Source organism: Triplophysa dalaica, chromosome 11 (genome assembly GCF_015846415.1).
Source record: "Triplophysa dalaica isolate WHDGS20190420 chromosome 11, ASM1584641v1, whole genome shotgun sequence".
Taxonomy (NCBI): domain Eukaryota; kingdom Metazoa; phylum Chordata; class Actinopteri; order Cypriniformes; family Nemacheilidae; genus Triplophysa; species Triplophysa dalaica.
In genome coordinates, this window is record NC_079552.1 from 1,459,546 (window position 1) to 1,479,976 (window position 20,431).

At 35.0% G+C, this 20,431-nt stretch overlaps 1 long non-coding RNA gene across 1 annotated transcript in view; it reads right to left on the reverse strand.

Annotated features, from left to right (window-relative positions):
• Positions 1 to 9,404: 9,404 nt before the first annotated feature.
• LOC130431165 (uncharacterized) overlaps positions 9,405 to 20,431 on the reverse strand; it is a 31,571-nt gene continuing 20,544 nt past the window's right edge. The window contains exon 2 of the long non-coding RNA XR_008908150.1: positions 9,405 to 11,397. This is a non-coding gene — a long non-coding RNA (uncharacterized LOC130431165). The remainder of the gene's footprint in view (positions 11,398 to 20,431) is intronic.

Below are 20,431 nucleotides of genomic sequence, written 5' to 3' on the forward strand. Positions count from 1 at the left end.
CGCTCGAGGGCGGTTCAGACACAACAACATTTACAGGAGGGTGACATACAGTTTATTATAGCGCGGAAGTTTCTCCCTCATTTAACTAGACTCTCCTCAAAGCCATCGCCTTTTGTTTTAAAGAACAGTTTTTCTGCATAGAAATACCTCAAATTGATGAAAGTTAGAACTATTTCTAAATATGTATCATTAAATTACTATACATGAAGGTTACATGAACATTGTTTTGTTGGTTATTATCCCTTATTTCTTTTCAATGTAGTATATTTCTGTTTTATACTATTTTATAACTTTTGCAATGATATAAAGTTAGCAATGCTTATAACGTTGAAGGCAATAGATGAATGTGGAAAATAAATATTTTAAGAAAATAAATAAATAAATGAAATCCAAAATATTTCTCTGCAGTGTTATAATAGTTTCAGTGTCTTGTTAGTGTTTATTGCTGCATGCTTTACTTTTCTACATCACAGTTTTAAATAATGCAAACTGTGTTTGAAGTGGGAAAGAAGTGTCGAGCGTGACCCTGTGTGTGTGTGTATCTGTCTCACGCGGGTGTGAGTCATGAGGTGTGGCCCGGAGAGCTGGGCAGAGTTATTTTCAGCAGGTATAAAGTAAAGTGCAGGTGAAACTATACAACTGAGAGAGATGAAGCTGCTCTGTCGAGTATATCACATGCCACTTACTCAGAGAGAGTGAGAGAGAGAGAGAGAACCCTGTAACCCCACTGACCCACATCCACTTAAACACTAACCTTATTCCTTTTTACTGACTTCTTCCTTTAAGTCACACTTAAAATGAGTTAGAAATATTGTTGTACTGAATATCAAAGCATAGAATTTAAAATACACAAAATCAACAGTATAAGGGGTGTAATGATACACAAAGCTCACAATTCGATAAAATACATGATACAGGGTTCAATGTAATAAAATAGAACTATTTAAAACTAACTTTCTCTAACTTTTTTAACTATTTTTTATATACCATCTCCTTGTGTGACATAGCAAAAATGTACAAAACAAAACATATTTTATATTATTAATATGTATTATATAAAATAACAATGAATATAAATCTCTCTTACGTATTTTTCTCAATGTTTGCCGTCACACCACAAGGACACATCTACATATTTATCTGTCATCTATACCCACACAAAATTTAAAAAATTCGATATGTCTAAAATTGAACTTTTCACTTATTAGGAATAAAACTGATATAAACATCTTCTCTATACCCTATACGAGAACTTTTAAAGCAATAATGATTATTACTATAGATGAAGGTCACATGTTGATAGATCAGCCAATAGGAGTAAACAGGCATTATACTGAAAAAACATATATCTAACAGTCTCTTCTGTTTTATTTCACAATATTCCATTTGTTTTGCTTTAAAAGTGTCTTTAAAGTTGAATAAGTTGTAGTCTAATGTAATGACATTCATACATTATAAAGTGTCTGGATCTGTTTTGAGGCCACTGAATAATAAACACATCCATATGTATGATAGATGTGTTTTCTCTTTCATCTTAAACAGGCCATGAGATTAATATTCTTTATGTAAAGAGCTACAATTTAGTCTTAATAATACGAGGAGAGTGATTTTAGTAGATAATTGTTGTTGGGCCGTTGGTACAGTATGAAGCCTCGGGCATGAGTCATCACATTCTGTTAACAGTCTGATTTCAGAGGAGCCGCCATGTTTCAACACTCTGACATTTCTCTTCTCTTTTAAAAAACATAGAGCTTTCTTCAGACCAGCTGTGCCAAGTTTTAAAAAAATATATGTTAAGAGTCACTGTACTGAATGATTTTTAAAACATTTGGCGATGGCGGATGTTTGAATGTTTGGAATTAGTGAAGTAAAATATAACCGTGCCAGCATTTAAATGTTTTTCATTACAAAAAGATTGATACAAAATTGTTGGAGGAAAACTCAGAGCTCAGAATAGATGATGGTTGAATAACTCTAAACTTTTGATAGATTATTTTTGATATATAAAACTGTATTCATATAGAAAATGATAATATATTGCGAGTGTTAACAAAAGGTCAAATGTTTGTATAATATAATACACACTATCCAAGTGTAGATTATATATACACTGTGAGAGTTCATTTGACCTCTTTTAACACTGCCGATTTTACGATGTATATACTGTAAATATATATATATATATATTTTATAAACCCTTACAAAAATCCAGCAGGATTAAATCAATTAATTAATAAATTGAAAAGCTGACCTGATTTATATTTTCCGGAAATCACAAAGTCACGTTCAACAATGCAACAAAAAAGAGAATCATTTTCTATCATCAGATAGATACCATCAAAAAGAGTGTAAATAAATCTGTCATTCAGCTTCATCAGAACTAAATCCCTGATACTATTGTGGTTGTTTTTCAGCTCCGCTGACCATTTGCTTCTCAAGAACGAGTCAAAGTGTCTGATAAGACCCACAAACCTGCATCAAAACCAGTCCAGGAAAAAAACAGACATCACACACTGTCTGTCTAAACCACCATCAAAACAACAGAATAACCTGCATCACAAACCTCTTCATCCACGACCAGCCGCTCACTTGTGACTCTCAGGCTTCCCCGAGTCCTCACGTCTCACAGCGGCCTCACGTTCTGAGCCTGAACGAAGCTTTACAAAACATCCACAAGATCACATCTAATGCCAGAGGAGTTTGACCTCAGTTTACATGATCGCGGATCAACACCGTCACTGGTCAAGGAACTTTACTGAGAATCAGGCAGTCAGATGAAAGTCATATGCTGAATGTTAGGGACTCTCCTCTGGATTTAAGGGTGTTTACCAGGTCTGTAAACACACAATATAAGTGCCTAGATGTTTGAAAAGGACCGAAAAAATGAAGGATTGATTTCTAATTCCAGAGACCAAATGGAGTTTACCAATACTGGTGTTATACATTTATCTGTGTCCTGAAAACAATCCAGAGGGAAAGACTATAGATTCAATGCGTAGATGATTTGGTCTTGGAAAATGTGGATGTTTGAGATTAAAACTATTAAAAACTGTTTTATTGAAGAAAAAAACATATTTACAACAGCGCAGTTGAAAATCTTTAGAAAAAACATGAGATTACAAATCTCTACATGTGCTCTCCATTAAATCCCATCCGTCACCTATAGAAAAAATGAAAGACCGGCTGAAGTAACTTGAAAAGAAAATCTTTGTTTGATGTGTAATTCCCACTGGAACGAACAGGAACAGGACATAATGAATGACTCCTCCCCCTTTCAAACAGCCAATAGTGTTCAGTTTACTTCAGTCTGGAGTCTGATGAAAAGCTAAAGTCCAGAATGACTTGATAAACGTTTAAAATGGTTTAATCTTCTAAATGCATTGTTTTATATTGCAGTACTCTATATTAAGTCTTGATGTTTATATTAAAAGCCCCCCCGAAATCAAACGTTTGGACAAAGGATAACACTTGGTAAGAAGTTAAACAATCCCTAATATCAGCAGGGTTATGCTCCTGCACTCATTTGACGCCGTTCGGTCTGATCTCAGCATCTGATTCACAATTTTTGTTTACACACTGCCGGACAAAGAACAGCGGGGTATACGAGGGTGCCGGAGATGGACGTGTCAGGGCTGGTCCCTGCGAGGGCGCACAAACACACATACAGCTCAGCAGGACCCAGACACACAAACGTCTCAGTCAGTGTCATAACTACACACCAATAAACAAAAGACAGACTGCCGTCTGGAGATAATGAGCGCACCTCAGACTCGTAAAGAGATGTCATTGTGTTCTGGGTGATTATAACCGTATGTGCCAATGCTAATATCCCTTTGTCAGGTACAATCCGTAACAGACCATTTAAGTGGAGGATTAAGAAACACAAACACACAGTCCACCTGAGCCACAACATCAAACCTGACACGTGAATGAAGTTTTAAACCGACAGATAGCACAAAAATACCCCTCTGTTTGTGTTCTACTTCACATGGGAATAGGAGTGATACTATAGGACGAGTGTCAGAAAATGTTTTTTATAAAACAATATTTGTCGATTATATATTTTTATATCAGAAATTTATTTTCAGGACATTATGTTTTCTTCACTCACCCCAAAATTTAACTATTTACGATGGTTGAATAATTCGAATTCATTCGTACGATCTGCATCAGTGGTGTGAGGTTTAGGGGCGGGGCTTCACCGTTGCTTTTTTAGTGATCGTACGTTTTTGTACGAATTCCTGTAAAATCAGATTGTATAATTTAAAGTGTTCATAACAACTGTGAAAGAATTTCTAATTTAAGACATTTTTTATAAAAATTCGAAATCTGAACAACTTTGGCCATTTTCAAATATTTACAAATATTTGTGTGTGTGTATTGTTTGTCTGTGTGTATTTAATCACTTTCAGTGGCATGTAAAAACATAAGAAACAAAAATCATTGCGAATGTTTAGTTTTTGTGATGAATTTATGTAATTACGAATTTTGTGAAGTCATGAACACACATCGCAGAACAGAGCAAGGTGAGCATTTGTGTTTATAAAGCATATACTTTTTTCTTAATGAGCGATGTTTTCACTAGATAAGACCTTTATTCATGGTCTGGTGGGGTTTAAAGTCCTTTGAAGCTGCACAGAAACTGTCATTTTGACTTTCAACCGTTTGAGTCCATTGAAGTCCACTATATGGAGAAAAATCCTGGAATGTTTTCATCAAAAACGTTCATTTCTCTTCCACTAAAGAAACAAATACATAGATATCTTTGATGACATGAGGGTGAGTAAATGATCATCAACATTTATTTTGAAAGTGAACTACTCCATTAAGTCTCTCTTCATATTTCTCACAAATGTCATTAGATTTTGAGGAGAGATGTCAACAACGTGTGAAACTGAGCTCAGATTTGTCAAATCTGCAATTGAAACTCAATATTATTGAAGATCTCAATATCATCAATCTACATTCATTTCAACACCTCCAGACTCTTCACACGTTTCAACAAATACACTCTCATTTGTTTCTGTTTTCTGACACTAAACGGATGAAACGAAACACAACGGAGAGCTCCTGAGCAATGAAAGCTCAACTTCTGAGCACTAAAATCTTCCTCTGGGAAGACAGAAAGGCGTTTAAACACGGCCGCTGGTTGTTCCGACAGCTACAGGCGCCATTGGGTGACTTACAGCGCCTGTCAAAAGGGAGAAAGATCCGTCCCGGACTGCCCTGAGTCACCTCAATCCTTTGTGTCTGTAAACAGATATCCATCATATCTGTATCACGGGCGCTGTGGCTCTCACATCTCTGTCAAGCCCTGTCATGAGTCTCGTCTTCTCTTCTTCTGGACCTCTCGTCTCTGGAGAGGAGGAAGAAAATGAAGGTCATCTCACTGACATTGTGTTTGCTTGACTTGCGTTTGTGGGATGAGAATATTTAAGCAGAGGTGTTTCTGAAAAGATTTACTGTAGCGTGTTTAAAAAAAGAGGAAGAGTTAGCAAGCAAACCTCATATAATGTGTCAACTTCCCGTATTTTGAGCTGAGTCACATTAGGGTGTGGCCGTGGTCAACAGGACAAAACTCAACAGGAGCTTAAAGATTTGTTTTCCTTCTTTTTATAAAGCCATTTAAGGCTGGTAGATGATTAATAAAGATTAATCGCATCCATAATAAAAGTTTGGGTAACACTTTCCTTGAAGCATGTATGTATAATGCATTATAAAAGCAGTTTTAAAGCATTGTGATGCACCTTTTAATGCATTGTAATGGCTTATAAATAATTTTTATTACAGTTAATACATTATCACACTGACAGCAATTCATAGTTACAATACACATTTTAAATAGGTTATAATTCTGTACAACTACATAGAATGCATTACAACACACATTATGATGAATTATAATGCATTTGGCCCTTTAATAACTCTTTATAATGCATTATACATACACGCTTCAAGGAAAGTGTTACCAAAGTTTGCATTTACATAATATATGTCTGTGTACTGTGAAATTTGTTTTTAAATATAAATATATACATCTAAATATTTTCTTAATATGTATACATGCATGTATGTTTTTGTGTTTATAAGTACAAAATTAATATGCACGGTATACAGACATATATTATGTAAACACAAACTATTATGGATTCGATTAATCGTGATGAATCATTTGACAGCCCTTATCCATAACAAATAAACGATTTTATTGGATCATCAGATTCCACTATAAAAACAGAAATATTTAAAACCGTTGTTTAATTTCAAACACGGATTCAGGCTATCCAGGGGAAAATGTTCTGGCTCATATGTTGCTGTTTTTAAAGCTCAGGAGATTTGATAAAGTTCTCCGTTGTTTATGAGTTACAGTAAGTATCAACTTAGTATTATGTGTGTCTTCTTAAACTGATTCAGGGGAAATAAAAACAAAAACAAATAAAGAGATCTCGTCTGTGATTTTTGGTAGAAGCATAACTTATTATTTCTCAACTAATTTTAGGTTATATCATTTTTAAACTTTTTTAAAATACAGCACTGTAACTGATGTAAACGTCAACTTCCTGTTAACAGCGTCATAGAGAAAAGATTCATCATCTTAAATATAGCTTTTGTTAACACATGACAGTCTTTTTCAGGGGGTTCGTTGGAATTTTCTCATACGTTGCAAATTTTGCCCACTGAGAGATCCCTTTTACCCACGCGTCTAAAACAAGAGCAGCTTCCTCATTTCATCATTTTATTCAAGTTTCATAACAAATTTCACATGCACCTGAGTTAAATAAAAGCACTATAAATGTTAGCCAGTAGAAAAGACAACAATAAACGGTGTATTTTTTTAGCTGTGTGTCATTCATCTTTGACCTAACAGTAAAGAATTGGCATCCTAGAAAAGACTCGGCCTTCAGGAATAATGTCACAGCTGTGTGATTTCTGCCACTCGATGTTAAAATCCGTCGTGCACCTGGACGTGAGGATATTAAGAGCGTCTCAACAAAACACCGGCAGAAATAAAGTGCAGACGCAGGGCTGCCCACAGGATGTTTGTGTCTTACACATTCACTCATTTCCTCGTACGACTCAAATAATCATCATCTCTCCCTCGTATCCACTACCACACTGTTTGTGCGTTTTAAACATGACTTATTTGTGTGAAACGCATCAATATCATGCTGAAGACAGCGCTGATAGCAATCTACAAAATCCTCTCAGACTCATTTCTGTACCTTACTGATAAAGCCGAGCGTGACAAATGCAAAGGTTGTGGGTTCGAATCACATACCAACTCACATGATGTGAAAAGGATTGCTTCAATTACAAATCGCTTTGGATAAAAGCACATGCACGCTGAAAAAAGAATATACACAAATATTTGATTAAACATATTATTTTAGTTGTGCATTTGTATTATAATACTGTGTGGTTGTTGTGTAGTGTTGTTTGGAGTGTAAATCCAAGTTTAGCTAAGTTTTGGCAAACATATTGCATGCTTTTTTTAGAATAACAGATTATAAATTTATTAAAATAGTATAAAGTAAAAGGTAACATAAAACCCATAATCCCCAATTTGCTGTGGTTTAAAATGTTGTCAAATAAATACCATAACCAAGTTTAGTTGTTCTCCATTTTGTGCCATACACCTCATATTTTGATGGTTTAACGGAATGCCTGAGGGGCATAGATAATGCAATATATTATGCAAATGCAAATACTATGCAGATGTTATGCAAAAATGCCTTCTGAACCTCACTTAAGGCAACTAATGTATATTTAGGGGCCTATTTTTTATTAGAAGGATTTATCTTTTAAAATCATTTGCTGATGAAGAAGAATTAAACATGAAGGCCTCATTTGTGTCAAATTATTATCATAACACTTTAAATGACATGTTATTGACGGATGAGTTGTGTGTTTGCTGATGTTGAGTGGCACCTGAAGCACTCTTAGCTTTAGATAAACAGTCACGTATCCACAGCATCATGTGACTCCAATCAAGTAAGTAGGTCATGATCCTGGCACCGACCCAAACCTTTGACCTGAAATGACCCTTAAAGTGACCCGAGCTAAACCCCTCAGCTTTCTGCACATCTGTTCTGGCCGACCAACGAACTTCTTATCATTTAACAACATCAGTGCTTTGACATTTATTTGAAATGTCAACATCAGCTATATTGTAGGATACTGAGACATTATGACAACATGAAGCAACCAAAAAAGTAATGTTATAATTTTCAATAGGCTAAGTCTTATTTGCTTTTTTAATTAAATTCCTCACAAATCACAAAAAAACTTGGGGAAAACATTATTATAATTTATGACACCTTAAAATCTTTGCAAGAGAGAAAGTTTTAGGTTTTAAACTAAACATCATTCCCATTATAGTTTTTATATATTCATAAAAAATGCATGAAAACTGAACTGAACAAGACTTCCGGCACTTCACGGATTTAAAAACTATTAAGAAAGAGATCATCTACATTAGCTTTTTTTCTACACCTGCACAGATGAATATAATTATATTTTTCTTCAAAAACCATTGATAAAGACACAATGAAAGTAACTCAATCTTACGCAAGTTGACTTATTTAACCAACAGTGACTCACTTTGAAATCGTTACTTGTCATCACAAATATTCAGGTGAACTTAAATGACCCAACACTCAGTTTCTGACTTTAAACAGACATGTGAAACGCACGATTCAACCGCTCAGTTTAACCCACGCCCGTGAGTGTTATTAATGGAATATGTGAATGCAACATCTCTGCAAATCTGCATTCTCCAAACTCAACACTCGCATTTACAGGAGAGACGTGCAATGAGATTATTACTTTGGATCAATGTGTCTGCTTAAGAAATAAATGTACATACTTAACTTATACATAACATATGAACGAACATGTAAATTAATTAAAAAATGAACCTGAAACATTTTGCACTTACACTTACGGGGATTTCAGTGATTGTTATATAATGTGCCAACAATTATTTAAGATTCATTGCACAATTATTTTTTAATAAATTCAATGCATTCTGCATAGATAAATAATACTTGAATTAGATTTATAAATAATAAAGAACAAAACAAAATTACTATAAACGAAAGCCTTTATCATAAAGATTTGATGTACATGCAGACACCAAGAAATGGAAGTACACTCCATCTAATTTGATACATGATGCTATCTAAATGTTCGATGTCAACACATCTCATGTCGTTTGTGAGTGACATTTAAAAACCTCACGTGTCCCCACACACACACACACACACACACACTGGGAATGAAGTACTAACATGTTAACCACAGATGAAACACTCTGTTCACGACAGGCAGATCAACGTAAACACGCCGTTAAAACAAACAGTCACAAGTCTGACCACAGAAACAGACAAATGTCAAACGGATGATGTTTTTCAGGGAAACATTTATTGCCAATGATAAGCATTCAGCAATAGTGATGCTCAGGTACAGCTGGCCTGCTGTTTGCCTTTACAAACCCAAAGATATTTAGACAATAAACAAAATTACAATCAAACGATGATGTGACTTCAGTAATGACTATTTGAGCACCACATTGGCGCTGTGCGTTTCCATTGGGGGTGTCAGGTGGTTTTCTTTGGCACTAAAACAAAAAGCACCCGATATCTACTTTACCACAGTAAAATCAATGGCAATGCACAGCTTCAAGTGAATCATTGAATTCATAAATGAATATTCAATAAACAATGAAAAGCATTCATAGTAATAATAGGAAACTGTTGCATTTTTACAATAGCAATGTGGCAACTATAGACACAATCACGCTGCATGAAAAGTGCTCCAACAGAAGGGCTGGGTGATATCTAGTGAATATTAAATATTATTAAGAATTGTGCGGAAAATATAAAACTGAATACTGTTTAAAATTAAGATAAAGTGGCCAAAAAAAACACAAAAAAGCAATTTCACTTATTTACAATTACAACAAAATAACATGATCACATATGAACATTTGAAGACTGCAGATGCAAAAGTGTTTTTTGAGTGTTTTTATTAGACTCCTTGTGTTTAGATTAAGTGATTTCAATGTAATAGGAAAGAATATGTCCTCTTTGCCATTAAAGTGAACTAAAGTTTGATATAAACACAAGAGCCTGATGAAAACAATCATTTAAGAAGAAAGGTAGAAAAGTCAGATCCACTAAGAGGCTTTTGCATCGTCCTTTGTTTTGTCACTAAATGTTTTAACATTGAGATATTTATGACCCTGCCTAGGAAAACCCAGCTCAAGTCATTTTTTGTTTGTGATCTACTGTTTCCTACATAAAATCATCCTGTAAAGAACATTTGGAGAAAATAAAGACGGTTTCAAAGAAACAACGTGAACAAATGTTACTGCGCATGTTCGCTTCAGTGGCCCAAACTTAACTTCTGGTATACACACCCGCAAAGAATATTTGTTGCTTATTTCTGCAAGGTAAATGACATTAGCTAGCAAGATAAAAACATGTCTAGACAGTCTAGTCCAATTCAACAAATTGTTTATTTAATCAAATTAATATACGATTAAATTCAACAAAGAGTTCATGCAATATAATTATTATAAAACAAAGCATTGATATAAATTAATATTAAACTATAGTTAGATTTTTATCTATAGATTTTTATTTTTGGGTGAAGTATTCCTTTCACTTCAACCAAGCACGTGCCTCCAATGAAACCATCTATAATCTATATATGTTTATCAGCCTTTTGACCGAGTAAGGTCTTGTTTAAAAATGGAAAAAACATTGAGAAATGAATGCTTGAAATCACAAATTGATCCTCTTAATCTCAAAACTAGTGTCCTTGTTTTCACAAACTGCGTCACATGATGATTTTTTCCCAAAAAGAGATAACTCTGCTTTTAAGAGTTTTCAAAAATCCTGTTTTTTATTGTGCATTCCAATGAATATCAAGAGTTTAATAAACAAGAGTTGGATTGTTTTGATTTAAGCCATAATGACTAAATAAAAATGATGTTTGAACAGAGTTATCTCATTTTGTAAACAAACTCTACACATATATAATTCATTTTCAAAAGTTTTAATTTAAAAAAAAATCGAGATATCAAATTGAACGTGTACATCCAGCCCTACATGACAGGTGAGTCTCCATCAGCTCGTTCAAGTCTACTTTCGATACAAAGTCAACTTTCGATACAAAGCATTTAAACACTTCACAACAACACATCTTTCACTACTTCTCAAAAGTCCTTGTCCATATTTTTCCACCCACAATATAATTTTGTCACTTCTCATGAGGATTTGAAGGCAGCATAAAAACTTTCAGCTCACGGACATCACGCGCGCATCACTCTCCATGTCAGATGTCACAGTTGCAGGAACGGGAGTCATCGTTTACGGTCTTCTCCAGGGTGACCTGCACACAAGGGACACAAACTTTAGTTAATGGGGCTCAAGAGGCTTTCAGAACGGCAGGTATTAAGAGGAGAGAGACCCGGGGCCCGTGGCACCTGTATGCGTTACGCAGCGCTCTGCGCACTCGTAACTAATAGCAGGTCTGAGGTTTCAGAGCTCGAGGCCGTGCCCTCAACAGCCCGCTCTTCTGCTTCTCTTGTCTTTTCCTTTTCACGCCCTCCACCCTCATCTATACAGCCAGAGACAAATCTCTTTGTTTCCAGAACGAGACGGCCCGACTTCATTACACCACAGCCGACGAAAGTTTTCTTGTTTTAGATTCGCTCTTGTTTGCTTTGAAGGTTTAATAACTTGACTGAGGATTTTACAAATGCATTGAGATCGATTTAGATGTGTGCATGCTCAGTTGAAGCTACACGATATGCCTAAACATAGTGCTTCATGATAGCATGGACAGAAACACCGACAAACAATTTACATCAAATAAAATAGAATAAAATTCAATGAACAAAACATTCATTGTGTTTTCAAGCGATGAGGTGAAAAAAAAGTTGTTCAGAAGTTTAGTTGCCGGTATGTGTACCTCCCAAAATTCTCAATGATATCGAAATAAATAAGTTAGTATTGCGACCACTCATTTTTATCAAAGACTTTATTATTTCATCTCAGTCTTTATCTGAGAAACCGAAAACCAAAGTCAACATTAAAATGTTTGATTTCCATTTTATCTCACTGCTTTCCAGAAGAACCGAGATGTTAAAGTTGTCTCTCTTTTTTCTTACAAATAGATCACAAACGCAGTCTGATCACATTTGCATTAAACCGTTATTCAAAAATCACATCAGACATTTTGCAATAAGGCGAAAACAAACGGAGTGTTGCGGTGTTCAGCGCCATTCAAATGAAAATCAGCGGTGCGACCTGTGCTAGAAAATGATGTGAAAACAAATACATATATACCCACACATTCCTAAATTTGCATTCTGCATGGCTACATGTCAGTTGTCTACCTCTCAACCTAAACCACAGGGTCTTCTGTCAATCCCCCCTCATTGATACCAGAACGCTTTATAGTCTAATGGTTGAGAAACGTGTATCAGCCCACATCCTCCATGACAGATTTCACAGGAAAAGAGTTGAGGACATCGACAGTACATGCTGTGCAAATAATTAAACATTCAAATGTAAGCCATCTGAAAAAGAAAAACAGATCGTTTTGTGTCTCTTAGACAGCAATGAGATTACATTATCAGATTATTCTACTTTGAAAAACACTCGTTTGACAGAAGATTATCTCAACTGTCTCAAACTGTGCTCAGACCTGAAACTTGCTATATATCGACTTGATTACAACATTTCTAATTTATGTTTTCCAAAACCAATTGATCTAGATATTGATTTTAAACATTTCATACTGAATTGTCAAAAATGTTTTCGTTGCATTTCTTTAATTTACTTTTCTCTAAACATAAGGACATGTATAGAAAAACTTTAAGGCAGAACCGCAATCTAGAGTTGTACGGTGTACCGATGATACGGTAGCATCGCGATGCTAAAGCTTAAAAATTCCCACAATGCCGCTCGTTTTTTTTTAAGCGCATGCGCAGCATTAGTCACACCACTGCGATACTAATGCTGCACATGCGCATTAACGTTCAATTGAACACGCATCTGTCTTTTTGCTGTGTTTCTGTCCTATATGAATCAGTGTTTTAAACGATTCGCTTGAGATAATGATTCAGTGAGTCAATCATCAAGACACATGTTCTTTCTTGAACGAATCAGCGGTTTTGAACGAGATGGTTGATTGATTCACTGACACAAAAAAAGGCCTTTAAAGTAAACCTCAACCAAACCTTCAATTTATGCTATAAATGTAATTTCGGCACATTCATTGAATTTGTTCCAATGTTAAAAAAAAATGTATTTAGTAGTTACGTAGAACTACTAGACACACATGTTTTTAAATCTTACCACAGTAAATATAAGAGTATACTACAGTATTTGCTACAACGTATCAAATTATTACAGTTAATACTGCAAATATTGAAGGTGTGCAGTATTACACAGTTTACTAAATACAACGTATTGTTTAGATCTTTGTATTAAGGAATTTTGGTGTATTTTGTAGATTATAATTATGAACATGACACAGCACCACAATACTACTTGTTATTGTGATATTTCATAAGGTACAATATCTTATGATATGTTAATGGTATCGTACCGCAAAACTTGGAAAATAACAATATCTATAAAAAATCAATACAAACTAGATATTATGCAGATTCATAACCATTAGATACAGACTTTAATTCAATAATAGATTTTTGTAGAATGAGTGACGAATAAGACGAGTGTGCGAGTGTGTTGTTGGATTTATGTCGAGTGTCTTTGACAGGGCTGGAGGGGCGGCGATGCTCGTGACTGAAGAGATAAGAGAGAGCGAAAGAGAGAGAGAGAGAGAGAGGCTCTCAGGGGTCTGATGTGAAACCTAACACTACACAAACACACAAGTTTGTGAGCCCACATAAAGACAATGTACACGTCAAACCAGACCGAAAACAAAAAACACAATATTCAGAACTTCAAAAACGATTGTTTATATAATACATACATTTTCTTTCTTCATTAAATATTGTTACACTTAGGAATGTAACAATATTTTCAATATCGTGTTATCGCAAAAGCAAAATTGTTTTCCGTGCCTTACATAGAGAATGTTAGAAAAAATTATAGATTTTACCTTTGTCAAGGTCCATTTGATCCAATTATTTTATTTAATAAAAGGTATTTTTAGGTAACTTGACTCATCTCAACCTCTAAGCAACAGTTATGATGAGAGAATAAAGAAAAGAGGACGTTTCCAAGTCACCATTTGAAATATTCCATTAAATACCGTATCATGGACAACACACCGAGGTGTAATAGTACAGAAAGATTTTGATATTGTTACATCTCTAATAATACTGTATTCTGTAGTATTAACAATAATGAATTGATCAGCAGTTAGAAACTATTTACAGCAGCAGCCTGTATAAGTAAGTTATATACTGTAGTATATCTGTTATAAAACGTCTGTTATCATCTCTATAAAACACAAATGCAGATCATCAAATAAATAGACTCCTTAAGAACAAAGAACATTACTGTTATATACAAATGGATTTAATAAAGGCCAAACAATTTTTAGTTTACACATTTTTTTTTTTAATGTGTTGTCCATTTTTTACTATACAATAGTATTAACTAGTCCATAAAAATAGTGTAGTATACTATAGTATTAACTAGGCCTATAGGATCTGCAGTCAAAAAACTCCATGCAGCCGGGAACAAGTTTTAATCGCAAAATAGACTTCAACTAAGTAACAAGATCCAACCTTACAATAGTGTTTTTTTATGTGGGTGGAAACAAAACTTATATAAAAGAGTTTTATATCATTTACCGTTTAACTGACGGTTGGCGTAAAACAAAAGCACAACAGTCAGACCTGTTGGAATGATTTGAAAAGTATTATTCGTATAAAATATAAATTTAATTTCTCATGGCGCAATGGACTAAACATTCAAAAATCTATTATGATGCTTAAATGTGCTTATTGAATTAATATCACAATACAAATTTGAGAGTGCACTTTAGTCAAAATATGCCTTTTCTATTTTTAGTTCATTTAACATAACATTCACATCAAAATAATAGAGACAACTATAAATTATAAATAGGGCAACACAGCACGTATAGTGCCTTACCACAGACATTATATCAAGCAAATTTCAGAGGACGTTAAACATCCTGTCATCATTCATTCACCCTCAAGTGGTTCAAAACCTGTATGTGATGCTTTCTTTTGTGGAACACAAAAGAAGATATTTCGAGAAATGTCTCAGTGGTTTTGTGTTCATAAGGAGGAAGTCAATGGGGTTCGATGTTGTTTGGTAACCGCCATTCTTCAAAATATCTCCTTTTGTGTTCTGCAGAAGAGAGAAAGTCATACAGGTTTGGAAAGACATGAATAAATGATGAAAGAGTCTTCACATTTGCTACACGAAAAATCCAAATAATAAAGACACGTCACTGTCACTGTTGATTGGTAAATGAGCAAATAAAGAAGACTTGTGCTTTCAGAAGCAAAGGGCTTTGCAGCGCGCCGTCTCTCCTACACAACACGTATACATCAGGTCATCTCAGGATCCTCCACGCAGACAGAGTTAATGATTCATGATTGAAAGGGCGAGTCAATGTACGTGACAAAAAGAGACTCACTGAGTGCTTCTTCAAACGTCTCCGCTTACAGTCTGACACACTTTAAAGATCTTTAAAGAATAACTGTGACATTCATCTCTCTTATCAATTAACAAACCTCTCCGGCCAGTGACAGGCCGACACTGGTGAATATTTCATGAAGAAAGAGAGGCGTGAGGAGTTCTCTCCTATCCTGATGGGTTTGTTGTGGGACGCGTTTGCATCGTGTTAATACTGCACTTTACTGTGGTGTAAACCACTTTAATGAAATTCAAGGCTGTAAAGTAACCTGTTTTGTTCCACTTTTGGTAATATGGTGTATTTTAGCACAGCTGGAACATAGTGATGAAGAAAATACTGCTGTATACTATAGTGAACTGTAGTAAATTATACTATAGTACATCACCACATTTGGTTTAATGTTTATTTCCGTATTCTAACTAGTGAACTGATCAACAGTGGTAAACACTTTAGCAAACGGCAATATTTACTACAGTAAGATATGGTAAATCCTAGTATACTGTAGTAAATTATAGTGATTACCACACTTTGTTAATGCATACTGCTGAGTATTGACAAAATAGAATTGATCAGCATCCAACCACCTGAAAAATACTGTAGTGTACGTTTGAGTGTTTACTACAGTAAACTGTAGTAGATTTTACTGTAGTTCATTACTACATATTAATGTATACAACAGTATTCTAACTAGTGACACTGTAACATACTTTAAAAATACATTTACTATAGTAAGTTTTGATATATCATAGTATTCTTACAGCGATTACCACACTTTATTAATGCATACTAGTGTATTCTGTATGAACACAGTGAACTGATCAGCATCTGACCACATAAAAATACTGTAGTATACTTCAGTATTTACAATACCCTGTGGAAGTATATACTGTCGTATATAACTACATTTTTATGTATACTATAGTTATCAGTAATATTAACTTTAGTGAATTAATAGGCTGTAGTAAATAATGTGGTGCATGTACTATGGTAAGCTTTAAAAACACTAAAGTAAATATATAACTGCATTTTTCCATGTAGGTTGCAACAGAACGCATATAAAACAAATGTTTGCATCACTTTAATAATGTGCTTGTACATTTTAAGTTTGAATAAAAAGGAAACTATAAGGATAAGAAATTATGATTTTTTATGAAAAATGTTCTTTTAATTAATCAGCATCAGTTGAGCAAAAGGTGGCACAAGGTGACTGCTCCATTTGTTCAAACAGCTGTTTTAACAGAAGTGCCAGTCCTGTAGGTGGCTAGTGGGCGATCAATTTCTTCATGTGCAAAGGTTCCAGTGAGATATCGATCACAATCTGCACTTACTCATTTGGATAATTCAGACGCCTGGAGGTTATGACGCGCGTTTCTCATGAAGGACGTTTGTCAGTTTACACTAAACTTAAAATATTTGAATTAAGTCACCACAAAACAGTACAGGAGTTAGTCAGACAAACAGAGAGAGTTCTTGCGCGGTTTCGCAGAGCCAAATTCAGCCAAACTATTGTCTTTCGTCGCAGCGTACGGGCCAATACAACATAATTATTATGTAGACAGCTTTAGAGTTAGCGGGGAACCTGTGACATTTCATGTCAGCCGGTGTGTGTCAAAACTGAGATCAAAGCTTATCAGTCAGATTGTGAAATGACTTGTTTAATTCAAAGGAACAAATATATGAACAGGGAGAGAAATAGGACGCAAGAAAGCACTTGAAGGGCCGATGGTGTCGGGGTTAAAAATAGCACCTTCCAATGGTAAACAAAACTTTGAACAGGAAGTGACAGACTAATATCTGCGTGTTGTTTACAGCCACTTCACCATCAAAACACACAATGCACGAATGTCATTTATTCACTTTGCCAGTCATTTCACTCTGAAAACGGTGGTGACCTTACAGCCACGGAAAGGTCACGGCCCACCAGAGCCTGAGAAATATTTAGCTGTGAAATGAGAAAATCAAACTTATTTATAACACACATGAAGTGAAAAAGGAACTCTGTGTCACTGTTAGTAGAATAAAATTGATTTCTTACATTAAAGGTCAGACAAGAAAAACATTTTGCAAGTTATTCCAAATTAAATATACTTCTTTCAGTAATGCATACAGCACGAGATAAACCAGATCACAAAGAACTGATGTGTTGTATTGATTCAGCTGCACCACAGCAACAAAAAATAAATAATATCCTCAAAAACAAAAACATCAAAAGTGCTCAATTAAATCACACAGCGACTTACAAACAAGCAAATAAACAGACAAAGGACTTCCAAATCTACACCACAAATCCAAACTCAATCCTTTCAAATCTTTTTCCTCGATCCAGGTCGGAATTGTGAGCATTGAATTGACTCGTCTCACAGTTCTTACATGAAGTGATTTTTCACCAAATAATTATTTCAGGGTTTCAGACTGAAAACTGAGTCATAACACAAATGAATATCGCAAATGATACATGGCCTCAAAAACAGTTCGATGTCTCACTGTTTTCTGACAGGCATTTGTTGTCGCTGAAAAGGTTAAAGATTTTTCCTTCGAAACTTGAGTGGGTAGTGAAAAGAACATGTTCAACAGGCAAATTCCCCTGCCTTTATAATATCACCCAAACCATCAGTTTCAAAATGACTAGAAGATTTATTTATATAAAAACAACTACAAGACAAATATGTCAAATATGTGTCTGCGCATTAATTCTAAAACAATCACTTCGATGTGAATGCAAGCAAGCTTGCAAATGTCCAGAGAATGTCTAAAGTTTAGTTGTTTAAATGTTACATGCCACACCTTACTAAAAACCATCTTCAGATTATTTTTAAACAACAGCCGATGAAATAATAATTGAGAAACAATTGAACTGGATATCAGTGTGTTTAAAATGTGCAAGACAAACCAAACCATCCAAAACCTTCAATCCTCGAATCTTTCAACCGGTTCTCAATTTCCACATAATGTCAAATTACACATTTCAAACAAACACCTGACAACGGTGTAAAGATGACTCGAACGCACGCTTTACGTCGCATTTCTGACTCGATAAGAATTAGTCATTTGAGACGTGGAAGAGAGCAGAGATGTGTTCAATGAGCCTCCGTGGTTAAGAACAGACAGCCGTGGGCTCCCTGTCTTTCCTGTCCTCCATCGCACAAAGAAAAAATATGATTACAAAAATATAACAGACTAACAGAATGTGACCGACTGCTGTCAGAAAATCACATTTAACTGCTGTGCATGCAAATGTAAATGTGTGGGCAAATCTTCCTCATTTAGATAAACACAATCTTGGCCATTCTTTTCAATCTTTCCAATCTTTAGTTTTTTTTATCATGGAATGAATCAAACAATTTAATGCTTTAATTCAGCACAAAAACATCTCATGCACACACAAGCGCTTGGATGCTATTCTTTTGAGACACATGTTTACATCCACATGTGACAAAACAGCTACAGTTTTTACTAAAACACCGGTTAAAAAACGCGTCGCGGCGAACGCTTGAAATGAAAGGCAAACGATGACAATTCTAATAAGTATAGTTTGAGTAAAAACAAACGGTGTGTTTTTCGACTTCTGATAACAAGTTACACCTACACACGCTGACAATTAATACTGAAACTTTCACAGTCAACAGAGTCGAGCCCTCGACACATCTCGTGTGCCCACTGCACTTCTGAAATAAATCCAGAATTATTCTTGAATATTACTCACGTCTGACCCGTCTGAAAGGTCGACTGAAATACCTGCATCATAACCCCTCGAACGAACTTGGCGACGCATCATTTCCATGATATAATCATGTGTGCTTCAAATAGCAAAAAATAATGTTTTCTGTGTTTCATAACAATTTATTTAACTGTATAAAGGTCATCAGGTGAAAGAATGGTGATTGTGTAAACATGGAAACTTTTGATGTCTTCACATCTGCACATGTCCTTTAGCAAAACACAGAGTCTCAACTGTGACACCGATAAAAAAGTGCATTAACACGAACATACAAATTCAAGGAAATGCAAGAAAGCACCCAAGTGTCCATCTTGTGCAGCTGGGTATTTTTTCTGCTTTTTTGCTTTTTCGTGGGAGCATATATGAGCCGTTAAAACGTCTGCAGACCTCCTACTGTCTGAGCAAAAAGCACACACAACCACAGGTGGGAGTAAACACACACACACACACACACATTAAACAATACACACGCACAGATCACACACTCAACACGACACACTCGCATAAACAAAACCTCCAGGGTGATTTTTGAAGTTTGTAGATGATGTCGGATGAATTGATGACAAACATGTCAGACGGTATAAATGCTGTGATATTCATATACACACACACACACACACACACACACGACTTAATCTCCAAACAAACTGTTTTCGAGGCTGTGACCTGTTTTTGCATCAGAGATGGCCGTCACATTTATAGCTTTATCAACAGACTCTTTGCAAAAATCATAGTCTCCAGAAATAAATAAAATAGTCCCAAAACAATATAAACAAACTGCATTATGATTTATCCAAAGATAATAATTGTATTGTAAAAATATTACACATTAAATATGCCTTTCTGTTGTCAACACCACTAATTCTGGGTCATTGGTAAGTTCTATCTAAATCTCATGAATTCAGTTATAATCACAATCTAATAGTTACACAACACTGTGTGCAATTTAGATAACTCGACTCAAATTGAAATAGGGAACATACAAAATAAGCACATTTTGAATTAAAAGCATTGCAAGCTTAAAATCATACAAATGTCTGACGAGTGTTCAAG